This window comes from Culex quinquefasciatus, chromosome 2 (genome assembly GCF_015732765.1).
Source record: "Culex quinquefasciatus strain JHB chromosome 2, VPISU_Cqui_1.0_pri_paternal, whole genome shotgun sequence".
NCBI classification, from domain to species: Eukaryota; Metazoa; Arthropoda; class Insecta; order Diptera; family Culicidae; genus Culex; species Culex quinquefasciatus.
Genome location: NC_051862.1, coordinates 2,338,528 through 2,351,272, shown reverse-complemented (window position 1 = coordinate 2,351,272; position 12,745 = coordinate 2,338,528). Strand labels below are relative to the sequence as shown.

Here is a 12,745-nt window from a genome sequence, read left to right as displayed (position 1 = left end):
GACACCAATCCGGCTTCTCGAGAAACAAATTTTCGATTGATTTCAAAGCACTTTTCTATGCATAGCGCCCAATTTTTATGGAGACTTGTATGAAGAAACTTATGATGCGAAGTTGACTTTATAGCTGTCGGTCACCATTGCTAGTACCAACCACTAGTGTCTTCCTTTTATCTACAAGGACTTCGCCGCCCTGGGCTCCTTAGTGTATGAAAGTATGGCACGGAGCGACGGCGCCAAATACCCATATTTACACTAAGAATTTTAGAGCGCCCGCCGCAGGATTCGAACCGGCGACCCCTGGATTGTGAGTCCAGCGCGCGGTCCGATTGATCCACACGGGCTTATGATGCAAAATTGCTTATTTGGACATAAGGAAAGGATGAACAAATTTTCAAACCAATAAAAAAAATCATCAAGATGTTTTTATGCAAAATTCTAAGAACTGCTCATATTGAAAAAAATATCCTGAAAAGTGACCAACAAAAATTGCAATTTTAAAAATAAATAATATAAGTTATTATTACAGCTATGATGCTTAAAAAATGTGGGTCTCGTGGCGCAGGGGTAGCGGCTTCGGCTGCCGATCCCGATGATGCTATGAGACGCGGGTTCGATTCCCGCCTTATCCACTGAGCTTCTATCGGATGGTGAAGTAAAACGTCGGTCCCGGTTTCTCCTGTCTCGTCAGAGGCGCTGGAGCAGAAATCCCACGTTAGAGGAAGGCCATGCCCCGGGGGGCGTAGTGCCAATAGTTTCGTTTTCGCTTAAAAAATACTAAGTATCATCGAATTAATGTATTTTTTTTTTTTCCTTTTTTCTAATCTATGGTACCAAAATCACTTTTTAATAAACAGTAAAGTGTCCTATTTGTTCAAAAAACAAAAATATTCGTAACACAGTTCACTCTCTAGTTGGCCATCAAAAATTTCGTTGCCATATTTTTGATTGACGCTCCAAAAAGATTTATAATTTTTCGAACCAAGATGGCGGCCAAAATGGCGGTGATGAAATATTAAAAAATGCATTTTAATTAGAAAATATTGACATCGCGCTAGGTCGACTATCGAGACAAGAAGAGCATCAAAGTATTCAGTTTGAAGAGACTAAAGAATGCATCCTAAGTGGTCAAACATAAAGGTTATTTTTTATCGAAAATTTAAATGTTGAGCATTTTACCTCCCTAATTTTTGCGAAAATTTTGAAGGGAAGGAGAGACAAAACCTTGAACAAAATTGGCATTGACTTTAAATTGCTTAAATTCTTGGGAATTTTTAAAATGCATTTTATCATAACGTTGCCAAATGTTTATAACTAATTCAAGTAAAATATTTTTTAACATATTTCGAGAAAATTATTGGAAAATGTTTGAAAGAACCATACGGAAGCAATTTGTAAATTTCGTTTTTGAAATATAGAAACCTGAATAGATTGACAAAAAGCAACAGCAATACGCAAAGCAGCATCATTCTACAGCTTATCAAAACAAACCATCGTGTCATGGCACACTACGCCAAAGCATGTGGCATGCTCCCCCTCAAGGCTATCGGACCTCCCCGACGTTGCTGCCTGCACCCACCGAAGAGTGATCTGCTCTCAGATGTGCCCCCTCTCCTGTGTGCAACCTTCCATTACCATCCGTACTAACTATCCACGTATGCGACAACGAAGACTTCGCCCGCTCGCTCGGTTTATGATTGATTTCCCAAGCCGCGTTTCGTTTTCTTCGAATTGGCCTCCCCACCCTGCACTACTGCACTTTGCAGGGTGTCTTCAGCTTCAGAGACACCGTTGCACGTGGCTTGGCCCCACGATGGTCTCAACTCGATGGCCAGAAGCCAGTGAATATATGTGTCATTAAAAATTCATCGCAACAGCGATATTTCATGTTAATTCGCCTCGTCTCTTTCCACCGTTTGTTTCTTGGCTCTTTTTTTTACGGCTTCCTCACAGAGAAGCGACTACGGGAATCCGTTTCGATGCCAGATGACAGAGGGAGGAGGGGGATGGTCTCGATGCGGAAACTTCAAACCTATGCAGCATGCGACCACCAACACTGGTAAAGACCTTCTGAAACTGCAATTTGATGTATCACATTGCCTTGTTCGCGCTCTAGGATGTAGTAGTGGTGTCTTTGGCTAAAAACACTGAAAAAAGACATCACATCAGCTTTACATGCTTCGTTACACAAAGGTTTTTTTTCGGTGCAGCTCAACGGGTTCGTTGTTGGGCCAGGTTGTCTATTACATTTCTTGAGCCAATGCTACGCTGCAGATTCAGGTAGCAGCAGCAAGTGAGTCAGTCAGTGCAGCAATGTGTGAATGATGATCCCACGCAACACCGCCGGCAAAGACAACGTTGAAGATCGTGTTGGGCCGGGTTATGCGGTCATCAAACCGAGCAAAGTAGAGTGGGAATAGACTGCAAGTTTCTCTCTGTATGTGTGTCGATTGAGGTTTTTGCACAGTTATTTCGTACATCCCAAATGGTGCGCAAAACGTGGGACAAAATACTGCGCCACTTCTTGGAGTGGGTTGCAAATATGTGTGCTGCGGTTTTCGAGCAGTTTTGTTACGAAAGTGGGACGAAGGTTTTTTGTTGTTAGACGGTTGAGCTTACAGGTGCATACGATTCATTGGAAAACTTTAATTCTTTTGGAATTAAATGTGTCAACTGCTTCTTCTTCAGAATTCATGATTAACTTATCATAAGTCAAAACAAAAATAGTCCACAAACTTCACGTTACAAAATGATCATCAACCTGTCGTCCAAAACCCCCATCGAAACCCACGAGGACTTCCTCAACTGTGACATTTGCGTAACGAACACCATAAATCACTCTTTCTGCAACACGTGTGTCACACACTGACGGCCAACTCGTCAACTCAAAATACACGAAAGGCAAAAAAAGCCCTGCCCAACTGAAGCGACAAAACCGGGCGGCTTACGTAAAGAGAGACCTCTCCACCGAAAGGTTATATCTAGGGTTAGTGAAATTTCACGATTTCGCGGACAGCGTGAAATCCGTGAAATTTGGCTTTTTCCGCGAAATCCCGTGAAATTTTATGTTTGTGTGAAACTGTAACTATTTTTCTCAAAATGATTTATCAAACTCAAATAAGAATAAAAATAATCTTATAAAATACTGTAGAAATAAGCCTGTGAATACCTTGGTTAAATTACTAAAATAGGGTTAGTGATTTTTGACGATTTCGAAGACGGCGTAACGTGAAGTTCATAAATTCTCTCAAATATTTTTTTTAAATAACAACATAATAAATATTTTACCCATACAGACTATTAAGTAAATTTTATTAGTTTACAATTGAAATGCTTGATATGAACCATTTGAAGAATTGTCCAAATTTTTATTTTTTTTCATAAACTAACCAAGGCTAGTAATTTGTAATTTATTGGAAACGATAGCCTGTTAGTATAACACTTCGTATCAGATTGAGGAAAAACGTTGAGATGGTTACTTTAGGTTAGTTTAGTAATATTTTCATTCGCTATAATAAAAATGTTACTGCTATTTTATTTGAAAGGTATACTGCCCCTGATCGCATAAATGTCCCATATGAATTTTCATCGATTTCGAGTTATTGATGCAGTTTGGTTCAAAATTGTATGCTCTTTCAAAAGAGCCTATAAAATCCAGTATTTTGTTCTAGTAATCAGGAGAAAATCCAGTTTTTTCGTGAAAACTTAACACGTAGCCTTATGTATGGGACAAACTTTAAATGCGTTTTTCTCAGCTTGCTGTTTTTGCATATGGGACATTCATGCGAACATGGGCAGTATAGTTTCATAAGAAATTAAAAGAATCATGCTTTGTTTTATTCAAATTAAAATAAAGGGCAGTTTTTTTCTTTAAAATCAACTTTTAAAAACTTTTCTAATTTTTCTGAGTCCTGTTTAATTTAACGATATTTGATTATTTGGGTGGATAATTCCCGTAAAAGTTAAAAAAATACCACTTTTTTGTTTTTTTTTCTCATTTTGATTTTTTTTTCAATTCAATTCGGATTTCTTGGTGTATAATCAAGATACAATCAGTTCTTTTGCAATTCATAACAGAGTTTTGGAGTTCATTTCAGCTGTGTGTTACATCATAATCCATTTTTAAACAATTATTTCTATAACTAAAGCACTAACAAGAGCAAGAAAAATAAAAACAAGTACTAAAAATTTCATTTTGAATAAAAAATTTAATATTATTTTTAATGTGCTAAATGTCGCAAAAATTCAAATTATTGAACTTATTTGCTGGCTGGACAAGATTGTTGAATCTAGCTTTGATATGAAATTCAGTAAAATGAAGCAAATTTGCGAAAACTTTTAAGCTTTATCAGTCAAATATTAAAAACAAAACAGTTCAATAAATGAGAATACGCATGCCATACATTTTGTTTAAAAATATATATAGATCCCATCCATAAACCAGGTAGAATCTTTTTAGAAAATAAGGAATTTTTTTTTTGTGTCAGGTTCAAATTTATTCAAATTGTTTTTAGGTTATTGAAATAATATATAATGAAGCATAAAAAGCAGTTTCTGTGATTTAAACATAAGATTTTCAGAGTGATTTTAACAATTTTCACGTTCCGCGAAATTTGCGTGAAATTTGGTGTTTTGAAATTGAGGTCCCCGTGAAATTTGCAATTTTTGAGCGTGAAAAATCACTAAGCCTAGTTATATCCATCGTCGGTCGTCTCTACTCTACTTAAACTGCCGTAAAGGACAGGAAAATACCATCTCGTCGCCGTCTCGTGCGATTGCTATCGTCGTCGCAGACAGTTTGACGCAAGTGCAAAACTATAATTATACCACCCTAGGCCAGACCAAGTCGCACCAGACCGGGGCCAGTTTGGAGCGCAAAATAACATGCAAACGAGCAGACTTCCTAGAGTTGGCTAAATTTCTGCGAATTTTAGAAACCCAAATAAATAGCCAAAAAAAGCGTGTTTATTCGAAAATATTTTCGCAGATATTCCAGGAGGGTGGTCCAAAAACTGTTTATACAATGCTCGATTTCGACGAATTGAAAATACCTCAAGTGACATTCGCAAAAGGAACCGTAATTACACCAAATCATTCACGAACCTCTCACTCGGCACCATTTATCACTGGCTGCCAGAGGCGATCGTCATGATGATGTTGTCAGCTTATTTACCCACTGAAAGACAACATCCGAAACAACGCGGCGACCAAACTACATCATTTCCTGCTGTTGACGACAACGCCTTCGTGGAGGAGCTGGGCAACAACAAAAAAAAAGGCTGCTCCTCTCCACCGAAAAACAAGTTGTGTTCGCGGAATGCGCGTGACAGAGTTGTTTACCACAGTTTTTTTTTCATACTATACTTTTCGCTGGTTCGATAAGCTGATTTATGGTTGGATGTTGGTATGTTGGTTAGAATGATGAATTGAAATATTAGATTTTTGCTAGTTTGGTGGTTGATGTTACCAAAACAATTTTAAACATTTTCAATCTTAAAAATAAATCATACAGTCCAAACTCGATTATCCGAAGTTTCGATTATCCGACGTTGGATTATTCAAAGGTTTTAATGGGACTTCGGATTATCGAATTATGAACAATTTTTTTTTTCTTAACAATAAATTTGAATTCTGTGACCCCATTTAAGTCGATGTTTGATTGTCTATTAAATAATTAAATGCATTTTTTTCAAAATTTCTTCTCCGCCATATTGGCCGATTTAAAAATCCGGAATCACTTTAGCGTAGTTTTGGGGTCATACTTAAGCTGAACAATCGAAAATAAGACAGCTTTAAAAAAAACGTCGTTCGATTACATAGTTTTTTTTTATACTAGAAAGCACAACTATGATTAAAAGTCGTATGAAACTATGCTGCTTAAAAATAGAAAAGAACTAAATATTGTGTAGAATATTAAATATTAATATTTTTGTTCTATTCAAATTCTATTCAAAATAATTCCATTCCCAGAAATATTAATTGTTGTTGTTTTACCTAAGAAGGAAAAGCTTTTATAGGAATTATGCAAGTCTTAGAAATTTACCCTTCTTTTTGGTATCTTCAAATCTTAAAATCTTCAAGTTCATAATTCTCGTAAAATATTACATTTCTTTCTGATATCTTCATATCATCAAATCTCAAAATCTTATAAAAAAGAAGGTCGAGGAGAATTTTATAATTTTCTGAAAAATAAATCCTTCTGTTTTTAAATTTTTATAATTTATTAAAATTAAAAGCGAATCTTTATGAAACAGTTTTTATTATGAGTAAAAAAAAACTAAATTTCAAGCCGGATTTTCGAAATTTCATTATTACATATAAATAAAAAAGGGTCGTTGATAAAGACAGCCAACTAACTATTTTAAATCAATCATGGCAGTCAAAAAGTGCTAATAATAAAGTACTATCAAAAATTTGAAAAATATCATAAATTTTTTTAAATATTTTTTCCTGAAATGTTACGTTTTATATTGATTTGTGGTTTCCAAAGTCAAAATTTAGAAAAATAATTAAAAAGCCTTAATTTGTTTAAAATGCAAAATACGCGTTACATAATGTATTCTTAATGATTAACAATCGAGGAGGGCAATTTTATTGGAAAATTTTCGAATTAAAATATTTTTTTAAGAATCATGGACACATCTAAAAAATCGAAAAACGGGATTTTTAGTTAAAATTAAACGTCAAGTGGTTATATCTTGAAAAGAGTGCACTTTATCAAAAATTCAGTTGAGTACTTTTCGATTGGAAAGGTAATTTTGCATTTGAAACTGAAGTCTAAAAAATGTTTGACTATAAATTCATTTTTTTCCGAAAATAACAATTTTTTTCAGAAAATCAAAACTTGACGGCAAAATGTTTGACCATAGGGGAAGGTGGGGCAAGAGGAACAATCGCTCGTTCGTCCGTAATTTTTACAATTTTGATTATTTACAGTATGAAGAATTGTTGCTAACAATGCAATTAGTTAATTCTACTACAACATAACCGCCAAAACGACGTAAACGCCACGGCGCATAAGATTTAATGAAGTTTTTTTTTTCAAAACCTTTGTTTTCTTATAATATTTGGAAAGTTCAAAATAAGGCTTAGGGTTCGTTTGAAGGCTCATTTTATCAAAATGCTATTTTTCCTAGATCAGTAGTGTCCCTACCAATGACTTGGATCTATTATAAAGTATGATTTATCTTTTGGTTATTTTTGTTGAGAGCTTTTGAAAATTCTTGTTCAGGTGGGGCAAGTGTACCATATAGATTTTTAGTTTGGAAAAAAATACGAATTGCTGCAAGAACATATTTTATTGGAAAACTGATAAACAATTGTTAAAAAAAATGTCCATGCAAAATATAGTGGAATTATGAAAAATTCACTATTTAGCATAAGAGTAATTAGTTTTTTTTTTCGTAAAAACGGTCAAATTTCTTGTAAAATATCATTATTTAATCTAAAAATTAAAAAAAAAACGTTTCAAATACATTCAAATCTGATGTGTCTTGTCGACATTCGAGAATTTTGACATCAAGATCCACAATTCAAAATGTCGCAATATTGAGTTTTTGGACCCTTGGCTATATTTCAAAAACTAAACGCAAAGGTCTTTTCCGATGGCAAATTAGATTTAAATATGTTTTTTTTTTTTTTTTTTTGCATAAGATTCGATTTTTTAAATCACATTTTCTTTGAAAACAATCATAGCTCCGTGGCAAAATTTCCGCCCGTTCTTCTCTATCGCCCAAAAGTTGTCTGTTTGGTCCTCTAAAACTTTTCTAAAAATTTCAAAATCTAAAAATACGAATTATGGAAATTAAACTTTAAATCATAAAAAGATAAATTTGTTTATCTATTTTGTTCTAAATCCCAACCAATAACAACAACTTTGCATTTACATACCATTCTTGCTTAGGTAGCTGACAAAACTGTATGCAAACAGATTAAGCTTAGTACTTTCTTTGGTAAAAGCACCCAAAATCATTTAGCCAAATAAAAAAAAAACTAAAAAATGTCTTGATATCGACAGATTTCGTTAAGAATTTCCCACGAAGAAAAATATAAAAAAGTTTATCTTTAAGACAGTGATTTACTTTTTTTATATATTAATCATTCAAGGTTTTTTATTGATTGTTTAATTACATCAAATTAAAAAAAAACCCTCTTAATCAGTTATTGCACCTTCTACCCTAACTTTCATCCACCGATACCGATCGTCGTGTAGATGTTTCGTTCGAATCGCTCGACATAACTAGCCCCCCGTCATCGACTCGGAGCTGAGTGAGAGCGGAAATTCGCACATTTGCGCGACATGACTAACGATTGCGGCGACTCTCGATTTTTGTCATCTTTTTTTTTTATTTAGGTGAACTGCACTAAAGACTTACTCAACTGCAGCTTGAGTGGGAAGTTTGTTTTTTTTTTTACTTTTTGGACTCTTATTTTGTCGTGTAGTGAAAAGTGCACCCAAGAGTAGTTACATGCCACCATTGACGTTGTTTTTCCATTCGAATCAAGCCTTGTTGGTGGCGAAAGACGATTGCTTTCAATTGGCTTCATAGGAATGCATTGCTGCGCGCATCTAATGGATAGTGACTTTCGTCTCGCCGTCTAGTCGAGGACTGTCCTCGAGTAGATTTATTACGCATTTGGATGTCGTTTGGAGGGCGTTCCGCGCAGTTAGTATTAGAAATTAGGTTGAGACTTTTCTTAGTTAAAAAATAAATGATCAATGTTCCACCAACCATCAATTCTATGTCATTGCTATACGCTTAATTAGCAAATCCGATTGCAACGCAAGAAAAGAGGTCAAACCCCATTCAGCGGATTTCCCAACCCATAAACAGTCACACGCCACAGGCCGTCGAGCGGCTTGTGGATTTCCACCTAATCTGCGCCATCATCAGCGGATCATCAACGGAGCTTTTAGTGTACTTTTTTCTTTTTTTTTTCTTCGAAAACGGTGCCAAAAGTGTACAACACCTCTCGAAAGGCAAGAAGAGAAAAATGAGCACAGCTTATGTCACTCCGTCATTATCGTCATCATCATGAACTATGCCTTCTTGTGTGAACCATCATCAAAACTACAACCTTCTTCCACTTGTTCTTCCTCCATCTAGTTGTTCTTTATCGTGTTTTGGGTGCTTCTCCAGCCCCAGCACAGCGATTTAACACGCCATATTAGTAGTGTTGTTATTGCTGTTTGGCTGATGTTGTTGTTGTTGGCGGTGCACGTCAAGTTCCCGTTGCTTTCGAGGCCGAATCGGCGAGAGAGACAGAGACACCGATGAGGAAAAACAATGAACGGAAGCGAGTAAAAAAAAAAACGTGGTTTTGGGTTTAAGTGTGTTAAGGTGTACACTACCAGCGAAACAATATGCTCCAAACGGTAATCACCTGAATTTTCTTGTGGTTTGGGTGTTTGGTGTTTGAAATCTGAGTGCTTAGACAGGATAAAAGTATGAATTCTTAAGCATATTTCAACAATAAAAAAGTGATAATATTTCAAAGAAGGTTGGAAAACATTCCTACTTCTAAAGAGATTCAAATTCTTTGTTTAGACAGTTTAGTAAAATACTTTATGCCAAAACTTGCAAAAAGAAGATTTTTTCAACCTCTCGTATATTTATCCAACGAGATTTAACGCATTGTATAAATACGAGGAATCCAGAAAAAAATCAAGTTATGCAACAAGTTCCAAACAACTTATTTTCAATTCCGAAAAACACCATTTGAGTGGGATTTCAAGTCAAAAGCCCATGTGTTTAGTCAACACACCGTTCAAATAAAAAAAAATAAAAGCGTATTGATTTTCAATACAAGACAAGTACCAAAAAGTTCAATTTTATAGCACTCACTTGAATGCTGAAAAGTAGTACTTTTCAGCCCTTACAACGAAAGGTATAACCTTTCGATTCTGCTATTGTTAGTAAAGAAAACTACACAGAAAAAAAATAAAAGTGCTAAATTCCTAAATTCTAGGAATTTCGCCTCCTTTCCTTATCAAGTAATCCAAAAAACCTGATTTTAATTATTTCACTAAGTTTCAAATTTATTCCATACTATTGTAATCGATTCTTTATCACGAAAAATTCGAAAACTTCCGTGAAATTATTTTTTTGTTGTACATAGCAGAGGAAAACTCAATTACTCTATAGTTGGGAAAAGAGTATTTGTAAATAAAATATGGACACTGCATAACACTTTCGAAAATAAAATAGAAATAAATCGGTCTAAAATAGAGCTTCAAGAATTCTTCAAGAATGAAGCCGTTAATCTTTTTCAAGGAAAATACCTGAAACTTTAAAATTTTAAGAGTAATTAAATTCAATAAATTACCTTACAAAAAAAATCCATGTCCTGAGCAGGGGTAAATAACAATGGAAATGTGTAAACACATTAATTCTGGTATAGGTACTTAATCATGAGTTTTCTGAACCCTTTGAAATTCAGTAATTTTTTTATATTGCAAAATGAATAAATTTATCGTTGATCGGATACCCCTTAATTTGGTCTGTTTTCAGTATTACAGTATTTTATCAAATTCCTCCAGCTCAAAACGAGTGCTTTCATTGAATCCCGATAAATTCAAAACTGATTTTTTAAATTATTGATATACCTACTAAGAAAATTTGTTAAATCGTTGATTTTGCCCAAGTAATACCAAAATTTGGTATTCCTGTGTTATTTAACCCTTTCTCTAGATCAAATGAATCAAATGTGTCTCAAAATGAACGTCAAAATGATGCATGAAATACAAATCTTTTCCAAAAAGTATCAACACATGTCTAATATTATTCTGAAGAATTTGTAGAAAAAAAATTGCTTAAATATTGTCAGAAAGCAAAATTTTACCATTGAACTAAAAATTATGGAATTTGTCACTTTAACTTGTTGTAGGTAATCATACGTTAAACAAGACGTTAAACGTTTTATTAAAGGTATTATAGCATTTTTTTAACATACTAGATATTTTTGTTTGTTCATTTATTATTGTACTTTTATGTATAAAATGTTTAGAAATATTAAAAAATATACAAATTATGGTGCAATAAAGTGCGTTCTATATCTTTTAAAATGATTCTGTCAGAATAATTTTAAAATATGTTTTCTAACAACTGTAAATAGCAAAATATAACATGTTATCAACGAAACTAAAGAAGTGGAGATACACTACATTGTATCATGAAACTTTTTATCAGCTGTTGTCTACATTTCCCACAACAACCATAGGTGAGCAAAAAAATGTTGTTGTTTTCTTTACCCAGTTGTACCCACGGTACTTGTTATTGTTGTTCGCTCAAAGCAGGAAGGCGGAAGAAGAGCACAGCCGCGGCGAAGAAAACCGAACGTGTGTATTTTCATGTTGCAGTTGTTGTTGTTGACTCCACAAAACCCAACCCGCTCGTCGTCGCTAGTCCGGGTGCTTATTTTTAGGTGGCCTGACTAAAACAGCAAAACACTTACCGGATTGAGTGCAAAAAAAGGCCTTTATCTGTGCCGCCGTCGCCGACTGAGCTCAAAAGTAGTAATCCACCACGCGCGCAGCTGCAACTCCGTGTGTGTTTTTTTTTACTCGCAGCAAGCCTTATCACTTGAAATGCACTTTTGCGCCGATAAGACGTCAAACGAAATTGTAAATATTTTAATTTTTACTTCCTTTGGCGGCGGAGTAGGCCAGGCCTTTGCACACACAAAACCACGTACACACACACATACACTAAACGACTGACTAATATGTTTGTTGTTGTTTTTCGAGACTACTGCGATCTGCGCTGATCACATTCGCCAACGGGGAACGGGGAATAAAAATTCATTCATGAAAATTAGATGACGATAACCTTGCCTGCCATCGCAGCACACTTTGGGTGGCAAAGTGTGACGGTGGTGTGGGTGTGTGAGTGCACACAAACATACACACACGTGTGCACGCGATGCGGTAGTCGTGGTGACCAATCCCGTATGTTTACGTCGTCGTCGTCGTCGCACTCTAGATCTCTTCTCCGTCACCAACACTTGCGCAAAGGTGAGGAAAACGATGCACCAAAATCGTACCAATTTTCGCACTTTTCCTTACAAACACGGTTAGATTTTGTTTGTGATGCACTGTTTAAGATTTTCCTCTGGTAATCCCTCAAAACTTACGTTCTCTCAACCCAAAGATTTGCATCTTAAGACGAGAGGTACTCACACCGATGCAAGCAAAACAAACTTCTTCGCTCACACACACACGCGCGCAAAATTCATTGGAATTATTTCATCACCAAGAAATTGAGAAAATCTTCCTTCTCGGAACTCGACGGACAAAAGCACACTTTTCACACCCGAAAACGCCAAACTCCACATCAACTACACCTTCGACAAACGCTTCACGCGTCAAACTCACTTTGAACACACAATTAGCGCACTTCCAAACACCCGAAAGTGCCCAAAAAATCACCCAAAAGAATCGGTTCTATTTTGGTTCGTTCCGAACGAGGACCGAGATTACCACAAACAAACGGGCCCTCGCGTTGCCTCGTAGACGGTTCAACACAAACTGAGGAGAGTTGGTTGGATTGCGATGGATCACCCGAGTGCGGTGAACCTCTCTCTCCCTTTGGGTGTGAGAGTGAGAAGGGGGATGAGTATTTTTATGCTGCTGCTGTCAAAACATGCAAGATGGCGGACACGAACGAAGTTATGCTCGACGAAAATGAGTTGTGGGTTAGCGGCGTCGATGTTGAGTGTTCGTCGAACGAGGGAGGCTGTGGTGAGAGTT

General features: G+C 35.7%; 1 protein-coding gene across 2 annotated transcripts in view; it reads right to left on the bottom strand.

The window, feature by feature from the left end:
- Positions 1-12,519, bottom strand: part of LOC6034524 (pneumococcal serine-rich repeat protein) — a 70,156-nt gene extending 57,637 nt beyond the window's left edge. Inside the window, exons 1-2 of one of the 2 annotated variants that reach the window (XM_038252012.1) lie at positions 12,176-12,519; positions 11,452-11,759 (exon numbers count right to left, since the gene is read on the bottom strand). The gene's annotated coding sequence lies outside the window, so the exon portion shown is untranslated. Of the gene's footprint in view, positions 1-11,451 lie in introns of both variants that reach the window. The other variant, XM_038252011.1, reaches the window with a different exon arrangement.
- Between the last annotated feature and the right edge of the window lie 226 nt (positions 12,520-12,745).